The following is an 11,598-nucleotide window of genomic DNA, read 5'->3' as shown; positions in this document are numbered from 1 at the left end:
TCCTTTTGTTGTTGTTGTTGTTGCTGCTAGAAGAAAATTTACCTACAACAAAATGCCCAAATCTTAAGTTTACAATTCAGCGAGTTCTGACAAATGTATAGACTCTGTAATCACCATTCTGATTTAAAACAAAATAGAACAATTCCATCCCCCCCCCCACTTGCAGTCAGTCTCTAACTCCTCCTCTCCTCACACTATTAATTTTTAATGATTAGTTTTCTTTGTGTCCTGAGTAGGAAATATTTGCCTTCCTAAAGTCATATATTTTATTTTAGAAGTTTATAGTTTTAGCTTGTTTGCTTAGGTCTATAATTCATCTAGAAATAATTTTTATATGGTGTGAGATAATTTATTTTAAACATATAGATAACTAGTTGTTCTAGAAACCTTTTTTTAAATGACCTTTCTTCCACTGAATTATCTTGGCCTCATTATTATAAGTCAACTGTATACCTATCTATTTATGTATGTGTTATATTTTGTTTCATTAATTTATATGTTTTTCTTTATGCCTTGGTTTCTGTCTTTATTTTAGTAGTTTTAAAATCAGGTCATGTGAGACCTCTAACTTTTTTTAATCCCAAGGCTATATTGGCAATTCTAGATTTTGTTCCATGTGCTTCTGCTGCCCCAAACTCTGATGTCCTCAGTACAGTGAAACTGGAATACTCTGCTTGGTCTGCACCAGGATGGGTCACACCCCAAATCTTAGCCATACCTAATTGAGATAATGTACATAATGAGAGTTGGGACTTTTTGAGATTTTTAACTTTTTGAGTTAAGGACAATATAGATGAGAATTTGGATGCAGAGTTAATGATTAATGAGTTAAGACTTTTGGGGATCTATATTGCACATGGGATAGATATGATTTGGGGTGAGAGGGAAGACAGGCTGGGGGTGGGCTGTACTAGGTTAAATAGTGTCCCTGAAAAGTTCATGTCGATCCAGAACCTCAGAATGTAACTTTATTAGAAATGGTATTTGCAGATATAATTAGTTAAGTTTATATGAGGTCATAATGGATTATAGTATGCATGGGGCATATTGTCCCTCAGAGCCTCCAGAAAAAAAACACAACACAACAAAATAAAAAGGCCTTGCTAAACCTTGATTTCAGACACTTACAACTGTGAGACAATAGGTTTATGTTGCTTGAAACCATCAAGTTTGTGGTACTTTGTTACAGCAGCCCTAGGAATGAATACAATGTTCTACCTGAGCTCCTTCTCCCGCTCTAGTTAGCCCAAGTGGGGTTTCTTCTGTTAAATAACAGTCATTGGGGCCTCATTGCATGTCCTTTACCTGTGATTTTCATTTCTCTTTTGCATGCACTGAGGATTTGGAGGAAGCTCCAGGCAGTGTCGAGAGATGATCCCCTCCCCCATGCAACCTCCTGTTGATCACACTGGCTTAGCTGACATAGAATTTCCAGAACCATTTAATTAAATAAATATTTAAACAGTAAAAATGACCTCAAACAAATTTTTTTTCATGACAAAGGGTACCATAAATAAAGTAAATAAAAAACATCTGGAAATATATTTTAGCCCATAAGAAAAAGGCACACAAAGAGTTCTTACAAATTGATAAGAAAACAAGGGAAAAAATCAATAGAAAACTGAGAAAAGAGTATAAACAGACTAGTAACAGAAATGTAATTCAAATGGCAAAATTATATGAAAATATGCTCAAATTCATGAGTGGTTAGAGAAATGAAAAGTGAATAAGCAATGGTCACTTTATATACAATAAAGTGGCAAAATAAAGGACAATGCTACCACTTCTTGGCAACCATGTAGGGAATAATGTCTTAAATTGCTGGTTCAAGTGAAGCATCAGAGCCTTATGTGAAATGTAACTTGGGCATAGACAGCTTGTGGCTGATAAAGCTGCACATAGATGTCACCTCCATCTAGTTTCTCATGGATTCATGCTTTATGTGTGGGGATCTTTCTTCTGGAGATAAATGGATGCTGCATCTGAAACACCAGCTGGTTTTCTGATGGAGAAAAGGAAGGACAAATAGAAAAAGGCAAAAGCACATGCCAGTGTAGTTTGTCCTCTTTTAAAATGCTTTTCCTGAAAGCCACTGAGAAACTTGCTCTCCTATCTGCAATGTGATCATATCCTGGAGATAGTTTGAAGTTTGGGCCAGGGTGATTTATTGATGGGTTCAAGGTTCTGTTAGGAGAGACATAAAAAAGTAAAAAATGCATAACTGAAAAATGCAGCTGCCCTCAATTAAGAGGAAGTGTACAATTATAAATAAGTTATACCAAAAGATTTTTTTAAAAGAGGATGCTGAGAAAGAGATATAAAATGTACTGGCAGGTCTCAGGAAATAAGGATAATAACAAAATAATTTTGCTGTGAATCTAATATTACTCTAAAAAATAAAGGCCATTTAAAAAAGAAATGTCAGTCAGAAAAAGCTAAGAACCATATGATTTCAGTCATATGTGGGATATAAAACTGAAACTCGTGAACACAAACAGCAGCGTGGTGGTTGCCAGAGGGAGGGGGGTGGGGGAGAGGGATCTCTAATATAAGGTGACAGGGGAAGATTTGACTTTGGGTGGTGGGTACATTGTACAATATGCAGATTTGTAACATGGAAACCCACACCTGAAACCTGTATGATCATGTTGACCAATGTCACCCCAATACATTTAATTAAAAAATTTTAATTAAAAAATACCTGAAACTCATAGACATAGACAACCGTATGGTGGTTATCAGAGGGAAGGAGTGAAGGTATAGCAAAGGGTATAGGGGGCCAAATACAGTGACAAAAAATGATTTGACTTTGGGTGGTGGGCATACAATGCAATATATAGATCATATATTAAAAAAATTGTACACTTGAAACCTATGGTATCTCATTCTTGTGTTCTACAAGAAAAGCAAATTAATACCTTATGCTTGAATAAATAAAAAATAGACTTCTGAACAAACATGACATTAGGTAGTAATAACCCAAGTACTCTATTTTCCAGCCATGAAGGAATTACAAATGTTATAAAGAAATGTGAAGTACTTGAACTAATTGGTTGGAAGTACGAAAGGCCTGATCCCTATAGTAGGCCAAGAAAAACATTTATAAAAGCAGCTGAACTGGTCATTCTTAATGGCATCCAATTTGCAACAGCTTAGATCTAACAGAGTTGAATGTGCTGTCTGAAACTAAATGAAATGATAGGATTGAATGAATACATAAACTCACACTTAGATTTTTTTATTTAATATTTCATAGACTCTCAATCTTCAATATGGAATATTCTGGATTCTGAATGCAAAGCTCAATGATATTTTAGATAATCTTCTAGTGAAGGAGACTAAAAGAGAGAGAGAGATGTTTTAATACCTAGCCATATTGCTCATTTTTTCTCTTACAAATTTTTGTTAAGTAAATCAAGATTGTTCTTTCTAAATCCCAAAATCTAATTACTATGTAAATCACCTCAGCATTCCCACTTATATTAATGGTTTAAATCAGGATTAGAATGATATTTGAGTCCTGCCAATAGAAGCCAAGGAAGTCATTTCTATCAATATTGTGTAGTTCAAAATAAATATTTATGACAAATATTACTGATTGAACTCTATGCCACAAACACTTTATACTTCCAGCCAAGGTAATCACCCACTTTGCACAAAACGAAATTATACAAGACACTCTGTGTTTTAAAGTTGGAAAACATATGTTTCTTTGTTTAATATTTTTTAGGAACAAAATGATAATTATAACAAAGTTCAAGGTGCTTATAATTGTGTACACATGAATCTATTTCCAAATTTCTACTAATTGTGAAACCATTTAGAAAAAAGGAAATTGACCATGTTATTCATTTTTGTGGATAATTTGAAATATCTGATATATACTATCCTTTCTTTGAAGTCCACACTTATTGAAACCCAAAGAATATATATTGCTTAGTACCCTATTGTGCAAAGATTATCCTTGCCAGTTTGGACTACAAAAATTGAATTTTAGATCAGCTTAAAACAAGGAATTGTATCACAGAGGCAGATTCCCATTAATAAATGTGATATGCAAATGTACTTTTAGAAATGGTATTTAGGGGGTTTATAGAAAAAATACTGTTCTAATGGAATTATCTCTGAGAATATCATCTGTCCAAGACCAAGGCTTGGAGTAGAGAATAAGAACAGTAGTTTCTGGCCGAAGGGCCCAAAGTTAAAAAGGTTTACTGCTTTTCTACTCCCACTTAATATTGGCGTTCACAAATGTTTTTACCAAAACAATATTGAGAGCATTTAATTCCAAACCAGATTACTAAACCAGACTGTTGACTGACTCTCTCTCTCTCTCTCAGAATTTTATATTAATGGAATTTTAAAAAATGTATTCAAGTATAACATATATGAAGAAGAATGTTCAAAAATAAGTGTCAGCTTAACAAGTTTTCACAAACTGAACGCACTTGTAAACTGAGTGCTAACTCCGATGAAGAAATAGAACATTACTATACACGCTAAATTAAATGAAATGTTAAAATTAGTTTACTTGAATTTTGAATAGTAAGTGAAGTAACACTGAAGGTAATACTGAACTTTGGAAAGAGATTCTTTGCTACAGAATATATTGGTTCATAAAAGATTCCTCTAAGTTGAGAAAAAATATTTTGAAAATTATTAATATGTTGTCTTCATTTTTTAAATTGCACAATTTGGTTTTAGACTGCAATAAAAGCTGATTAGCTTTGCTATGCTATTCCTCCATCTTCCAATTTTGTTGTTTGCATTGTTTTTACATTGGCAGTGTTTAAAATATTTATTCTGCTCTGAAACCATAGTTCCTACACTGTTTAAACTTTTTTTAAAATATATTTTTTGTTGATTCTAGAGGAAGGGAGAAGGAGAGAGAGATAGAAGCATCAATGATAGAGAGAATTATTGGTCAGCTGCCTCCTGCACGCCCCACATGGGGCCCACCCAGCCTGCAAACTGAGCATGTGCCCTTGACTGGAATGGAACCTAGGACCTTTCAGTGGGCAGGCTGATGCTCTATCCCAAACCAGCTAGGGCCACACTGTTTAATCTTATTTCTATATTTAAATGGATTCAAGCTAAACATGAATCTATTCTTCAGGGTTTCTCTGTTCCTGAGTTATTTATTTTTATTCATTTTTTTTGTTGACAGAATTTTATCACTGAAAAAGTTTATTTCAAGTAAACCTCTGAGTTCATGTTTGAGATCTCTGAATGTTGTTTTTTTTTTTACTTGAATGATATAATATTCTTGAGCTACATATTATTTCTTATAGTTCTATACTCTCCTGTCATTGAATGTTTCTATAAAACTAGCTTGATTCTACCCTCTCCTGCTACCACCAATTTTTTGATGATTTCTTTTTTTGCTTAGATACTTGAAAACTCTTTTCTTCTTCCTTTAAGTAAAAAAAAATATAACTATCTTGATATTCAATGTGAACTTTTCTGAGTAAATTTACCTAATACACAGTGTGATTATTAAATCAGCAGATGAATGAATGTATTTTATCAAGGAAATTTTTCTATATATCTGAATTTTTTGTTTCAATGTTGAGATCTTTACCTCAATTACATCAATTATGTGTATATTGTGTTATCTTTGTCTTCTATATACAATATATACTTTCTGTTTTTTAACGCTTTGTGTCTTTTCTCTGTGATTATCTGAACCTTTCACTGTATGCCAGTAATTTAACTTTCTGTCATGCCGTTTGTTTCTGGTTCATTTATTAACTCTTTAGTGTTTTTTATTCAAATCTTGTTTCCTTTGCTTTATAATTTTCCTTTTTATAATCTTCCTAATGGTTTATTATTTTTCCTATTCTTACTAAGGTTTTCTATAGTTAGAATATTGTGTGGGTTATATTTGCTTCCAGATTTATATCTTTGGCGTATTTTCTTTAGTTGGGCTTTAGTTTGTTATAATATTCTTTTTTCATGCTCATGATTATCAGATTAGCCTAAGTACTCTGTGCAGACCTAATATGATGTAAGTGAATTCTCCTCATCCCAGTGCACATTATGTAGGTCCAATTTTCTTTATTAAAAGAGTAAATTATGGTATGAAATTTATGGTATGAAACTATTGAACCTTTCTATCAGATAATATTGTACTTATGATATCATACTCTCAAAAATTATTGCATATAAATATATAAAAGTATAGCTATACATTACATATAAAATTTGTATATATAACAATATAATGGGATATAGAGGAAGTTTTATATAAAACCATATAAATCCAGAGACATTGAAGCATGCAACAGACTGATATATTTCAGAAGGGGGTCGGTGGGGAGAAATTAACCAAAGAACTTATATACATATATGCATAGCCCAGGGACAGACAATAGTGTGGTGAAGGCCTGGGGAGGGGGCAGGAGCATGGTGGATGCAGGTCAATGGGGGGAAAAGGGCAGGACATCTATAATATTTTTAACAATAAAGATAAATTTAAACAAACATGTATATAAAACTTAGGTTAGGACTTGAACATATGAAATATTTTTTTCTTCATATGTCAATTTAGTATTATAATGTGGAAACAATTAATATAATTTCAGAATTCAAACTAACCGTGACAAATGAAAACAGGATAGAGAGAGAAGAATACTTTCATCATTCCTTCTATGCTCTACCCCTGAACAATAACCCCTTGTTTGTTCCTTCTATGCTAATAGTGCAGTGAGGTGCTGGAATTCTAAGAGATTCAGGAATAATCAAATTGAGAAGCTCTTATATGGTGGGTAAGAAAACCTGAGTTTTGCACTTTTCTTATCTACCATACTCAAATTAAATGATCATTTTTTATATAGTTTAGTGTTCCCAAAGATGTAGAAATGCTGAGAGCATAACAAAAGGTAGTCTTTAGTATTCTCAACATTCCTGTGCTCCACTCCTCCTGATTATGAGGCTAAAATTTAGCCACTAAATAGATTTTTTTAAAAAATGAGGTTGTGACAAAATGTTAACTCTAACATATTCAGACATGCCAGAATCTGAAAGCTTAAGGTTTGAGGACATCAGACTCACTACTGCCTTGTTCTAGGTTTTTGCAACTTCCTGTCTATCTTTTCCCAAATAAGTCTTCATGGGCATGTTTCCTATAATGACAATTAAAATTAGATTACTTCCCCCTCAATTTTAATCCAAAATATCACGATGCTACTTCTGCATTTTTAATCATGCGACAGTGGTTCTGTGGCAGATGACACAAATGCCCTGACTCCATCAGAGGAAAATTGGCTATTAACTTGGGGCTTTAGCAAGATAGTTAGCAAGGTCTCTCATAATATTCTGTGGTCGAGAAGAAAAATATAGGCTAGATGATTATATAATTAATGTGATTCACAGCTGGCTGAAACAACATATATAAAAAGGTGTTAATTGCCGAAACCGGTTTGGCTTAGTGGATAGAGAGTCCGCCTATGGACTGAGGGGTCCCAGGTTCGATTCCGGTCAAGGGCGTGTGCCTGGGTTGTGGGCACATCCCCAGTAGGAGATGTGCAGGAGGCAGCTGATCGATGTTTCTCTCCCATCGGTGTTTCTAACTCTCTATCTCTCTCCCTTCCTCTCTGTAAAAAATCAATAAAATATATATTTTTTAAAAAAAGTTGTTAATTAATAGACTGATAGAAAGCTAAAGGAGCTCTCCAAATATTCTACGGCACTTTGCCCTTTGCCCAGTGCTACCTTTTACTTATTATCAATAACCTGGATGAATATATATAATAGTTATCAAAATCTGGGTAAGATGCAAATACATTAGATCACAGAAATCGAACCTAAATATTGGAACAGACTAGGGTAATGGGCCAAAACTAATAAGATAAAGTTTAAGTAAGACAAATATAAAGTTCTGCACTTTAGTCCAAAATGTTCTGCCCTGCTCATAAATGGGATACACAAAATTTTGTTAACCAGCAGCATATGGATGTAGCTGTTAAAAGAAGTCCATTAAATGTTAGGCAGCATTGTAAGAACAGATATTCTTTGGGTTGTAGAAGGAAAATTGGTTCTAGCATTAGAAAACTAGGTGAAACCCTAATTCTGCTACTTTGGTCTCTTAAATTCTCTAAGCCTCACTTTTGTTGTGAACTTAAAATGTGTTAATATGTCACTTGTGTGCAACACATATGACCTAGAAAAGTTATAATTTACAATAAAATTGGTGACTGTGCCACTCCATTTTGTGTTTGGAATGAATTGCAAGGAACTGAAGCTACTTCCAAAGACAGTGACTAGGATGGATGAGCACCTCCAAGAGGACCGGAAGGACTGTTGCAGGAACTGGAGACAACTGCTTTGAAGAATAGTGGATTCGAAAGGACATGGTATCTGCCTTCAAATATCTGATGGTGAACTGCATGGCCTCCTGGAGGGCTCCAAGAGGGAGAACTAATAATGAAGAAAGGGAATTACAAGAATGTGGGCCAGGGTGAGCACTTGGGGATGTTGTGAGTGATTTCAGCACAACTAGGTGGTGACCTTCAACAAAACAGTCTGATGTCATATTTCTAGGTCACTTTGCATGAAGTGGTTCCTGCCTCAAAATAATCCAGAAGCTCCACTATCTTGGGTTGGGCTGGTTTCTAGCCTTGCAATTATATTGCCTTTCCTCAAGCTCTAGGACAAACCTCTTATTTCTTCAATCTGCCTTCTTTGACCAGTTTACTCTTGCTCTCTACTGTATTAATTTTTGGACGTTTAAAATGCCACCTTTCCCAGAACTGGACTATACAAAGGATACAGTATAAGGAATAATTTCTGGATACTTTTTTTGGGAGATAGCTAGCAAAGCATGATTTCCTGGTTGCTGAAGTAAGAAGGTAAAACGAGAATTAAGAACCGGAATTTAAGAGCTCCAGAGTTGGAGCTATGGACGAATAAGTAGAGAGGGCACCAACCTGACAAGTCTTTTACTGAAAAGGAAGTGGAGACCCATTCTGGAGTGTGTTGGCCTCAAGTACTCAAAAGTTGTTTGCTCAACGCTGGACTTCCTCTGTTTTCCCAAGCCCAAGGAAGGCTGGGAAGATTGCTCAGCACCTCCAGCCTGTTCCATATGGTAATTGTGAAAGTGCCTAGTACAAACAGAGAGGCTGCTCCCCACCGCCGACCTGGTCAGGGCACGCCCACTTGCTTTCCACCAGTGACTCCAGAGAACCATTTCTTTTTCTTTTTCTTTTTCTTTCTCTTTTCTTTCTTTCTTTCTTTCTTTTTTTTTTTTTTTTTTGCCACTGGTAGGGGAAAATTGGCTGAGCGCGGCTTGTCAGTGACGCGGCAGAGTCTGGCGGCGTGGCTAGGGTGAAAGAGGACGCTTGGGGGAGGGAGACCAGGCTCCTGACTGGCTGGGGAGCGAAGGCTTATTTGCATAACGCTGTAAAACAGAATCTGATTGGCTAAAGCCAGAGGGGCGGTGGTGGGGTGATTCCAAAGGCCCCGCAGTTCTGGTCCAGGACATTTCCACTCCGGAGTTACCCCTGTGGCCTTAAGTTGTTGTGCCGCCCCGGGGGAGCTGAGGACGCCCGGTTTGGGAAGTTCTGTAGGCAGGTGCAAGAGCCATCTTTCCCTTAAGAAATGTGAAAGAACAAGGGTAGGAGTCAAGAAACTGGGAGACGGGGAGTGACCTGGAAACCAGAGAAAGAAAAGAAACAGATTAGGAAAGAGGAAGAGGCCAAAAGGAAGGCAATGGGGGCTTTCTCCCCAGCTGGGCTTCCCCCCCCCATCCCTTTTCTAGATCACTTTAATTTCCATTTTCTGTGAGTTATTGCCACACTTTGCTGTGACTGAGAAGAAAAAAGGCAGGATTCTGGCATTTCATTACTCAAATCTGAATACCAAGTTTTCATCCAGAGGCATAGGTACTTAAATATCAACAGGGTTTGTCACTGGGGACAGAATATGTTTTAATTAATGAGAGGCTCAGCTAGTGGAAACTGGATATGTGTTTTTCTCTTGCAATGCTCCGCGTCTCATTGGAAATAAGGATTTAAAATCAACCTGGACTATTTTGTACTCTCTTGCTGCCTTAGCACTGGGGGGGCGGGGGGCGGGGGGGGAGGAGCCTCTGTTGCTCACACTCATCATAGACTTTTCCTATATTTTAAGGGCTTCCGATTCTTCCCATAAACACCTGATAGCTATGATGAGGTCCCATACATAGCAAGTACAAATAATCATTGGAAAGTGCATTGCAATTTACATATTTTTAAATCCATTATCTTCAACCAAAATTTGTCACATCCCATGGGAGAAGCTACCTAAGGCTGAAAAGTTTTCTAAGTCTCCACATTCGCAAAAAGGGAGGGTGAGATTATTTTAATGCTTCCAATTTATATAGTGCTTTTGGCTCTACATTTTTCTTTTCATTGATCCAAAGATCCTGATAGGTAGGTTGAGCAGGTAATATTATCCCAATTTTATAGGTAAGAAAACATGGGCTATAATCTGGTGCTCATAGGCCCTGGGAGGGAGCAGTCCCCAGACTGGGCTCTGTGTCCAGGGATCACTGACTTGTGTCCCATTGAGTCTTTGCTGCACCAAGTCAGATTTTCATTCAAAAGACAATTAGGAAGATTGTTTGCCATGGAAAAAACTTAAATATAGATTGTAAAGTGAAATACTGTACTAAAAGTACTCCTGGAAGGTTTTAGAGAAAAATGATTGACAGTTAGAAACTTGAGTCTGCTTGAATTATTTGTTGGACTGTAGGAGAAGACTGGTAGATGAAGGATGTGACTAGGGAAGCGAGATTATAAAAACAAAAATGAAAACAGGCTGTGGTTTAGAATCTCAAAGTGAAAATTTTAGGTGTGAGGCTCTTAAAAGTTAAATCCAGTGATACGGTACATAGCTTATTAAGGCCCTATTAAATGGCCTTGCATTTTAAGAAGTATCTTTGGAAAGGAACACTTCAGACCCCTCTCCCCCTCAAAATATTATTGGACACCTTACTACTTTTCTGTTAAATGATGAAAGATGCAACACCAGGCCTAACTACTGTCACCCTCTCCTGGTTCTTTGCATTGGGTCTGTCCAGCATCACCGTGTAGTGGGACTTGGACAACAGCCAGAAATTTAGTTACTTCTTCTAATTGCCATGTTTGATCATTTGAAGAAAATTGTGCAGATCAGATGGTGGGTCAGTCTTTATTCCTGGCAGCAACTATTACAAGAAATACTGAGAGACCTCACTAAGAGTCTCCCCTCCCCCAGCAACTGTCCAAGGCCAGAGCCACAGTGGAAGCACTAAGAGTCCACGTGCACCCCGATGTGCCCAGCCACCCTTCTTCCTTCTTACGTAAGAGTCCCGGGATAGAGTTGCGGCTGCTGCGGGTCCCTATTTCCCAACAGCTAATAATAAACCGGGACAGTAGTTTCCCGGTCGAAGCCACTGCTGGTGAGTGGTGTAGAGGCTCACTTTGCAACCAGAGCGCGTGCACTTCGATCACCCTATCCCAGGAGCACCGGCAAGGCCCACCCAACCCTGGCACTCCCGCCCGCCCTCTTGCCAGTCCGGACGCGGGCGTTTTCTTTACCCGCGCAGTGCCCCGCCCTCCCCCAACTGGCCAGCTTTGC

This window comes from Myotis davidii, unplaced genomic scaffold (assembly GCF_000327345.1).
Source record: "Myotis davidii unplaced genomic scaffold, ASM32734v1 scaffold960, whole genome shotgun sequence".
NCBI lineage: Eukaryota > Metazoa > Chordata > Mammalia > Chiroptera > Vespertilionidae > Myotis > Myotis davidii.
The sequence above is the reverse complement of the archived record's forward strand: the minus strand, read 5'-3'. Positions refer to the sequence as shown.